Source organism: Vidua macroura, chromosome 30 (assembly GCF_024509145.1).
Source record: "Vidua macroura isolate BioBank_ID:100142 chromosome 30, ASM2450914v1, whole genome shotgun sequence".
Classification (NCBI taxonomy): Eukaryota; Metazoa; Chordata; class Aves; order Passeriformes; family Viduidae; genus Vidua; species Vidua macroura.
This window is the reverse complement of record NC_071600.1, coordinates 3,378,350-3,380,049: the sequence shown is the minus strand read 5'-3', so window position 1 is coordinate 3,380,049 and position 1,700 is coordinate 3,378,350.

Here is a 1,700-nt window from a genome sequence, read left to right as displayed (position 1 = left end):
GTGCTGTGTCCTGATTGGTCAATTTGGAGCTGGGGGATATGTATGCAAATGAGATGCTAACAAGGGGCTGAAGAGGATCTCTAGGAGATGAGGGGTGTTTATGCAAATGAGATGCTAATGAGGGGTGTGGGACAGTCTGGAAGTGGTTTTGGGAGGTTTGGGGGAAATTAAGGTGTTCTTATGCAAATGAGATGCAAATTAGGGGTGTGGGAGAGTCCTTGGACATGTTCTGGGGGTTTAGTGTGCATTAAGGCTTTATTATGCAAATGAGATGCTAATGAGGGCCCCAGAATTGCTTCTTGAGGGGCCCTGTGGGGACTTAGGGGCTGTTAAAACTGTTTATGCAAATGAGATGCAAATTAGGGGCAAACAGAGGGTGCTTGGGGGGTTGGGGAAATTTAGGGAAAATTAATGGTTTCTTATGCAAATGAGATGCTAATGAGGGACACAGGGCAGTTGCTTGATGGGTCCTGGGGCTCCTTGGCTGTTTATGCAAATGAGATGCAAATTAGGGCTGCAGGCAGGGTCTCTGGCGTGGGTGTCTGGGGGAGGAAATGAATGGTTTCTTATGCAAATGAGATGCTAATGAGGGGCTGTAGATGGTCTCCGCAAGTGTCCTGGGGAGATTTGGGGGCTGTTTATGCAAATGTGATGCTAATGAGGCCTGTGGGAAAGTTCTCTGTAGGGGTTGAGAATATTAAGGGTTTCTTATGCAAATGAGATGCGAATGAGGAGCACAGAAGAGTTACTTGACGGGTCCTGGGGGTACGTGGGGGGTATTTATGCAAATGAGATTCAAACTAGGGCCACGGGGAGGCTCTCTGGGGGGGGGGGTTTGGGGGAGGAGATTAATGGGTCCTTATGTAAATGAGATGCTAATGAAGGGGTTGGTCGGGGTGGGGCTGATGGGGCCGGGAAGAGCCGGAACCGGGATCTGCGGGACCGGGATCCGCTGGGATGGGATCCGCTGGGATCAATGGGATCGGCTGGGATCAATGGGATCGGCTGGGATCAATGGGATCCGCTGGGATGGGATGGGATCCACTGGGATCCTCTGGGATGGGATTGGCTGGGATCAATGGGATGGGATTGGCTGGGATCCGGGATCCACTGGGATGGGATAGGATCGGCCGGGATCCGCTGGGATGGGATCGGCTGGGATCAATGGGATGGGATCGGCTGGGATCAATGGGATCAGCTGGGATCAGCTGGGATGGGATCGGCTGGGATCAATGGGATCAGCTGGGATGGGATGGGATGGGATCAGCTGGGATCAATGGGATCCACTGGGATGGGATGGGATGGGATCCACTGGGATCCGCTGGGATCAATGGGATTGGCTGGGATGGGATGGGATCCACTGGGATCAATGGGATCGGCTGGGATCAGCTGGGATGGGATCGGCTGGGATCAATGGGATCCACTGGGATGGGATGGGATCCACTGGGATCCGCTGGGATGGGATCGGCTGGGATCAATGGGATCAGCTGGGATCAATGGGATTGGCCAGGATCCGCTGGGATGGGATTGGCTGGAATCCAGGATCCACTGGTATGGGATAGGATCAGCTGGGATCCTCTGGGATGGGATTGGCTGGGATCAATGGGATCCACTGGGATGGGATGGGATCGGCTGGGATCCGCTGGGATGGGATCGGCTGGGATCAATGGGATCGGCCGGGATCCGCTGGGATGGGATCG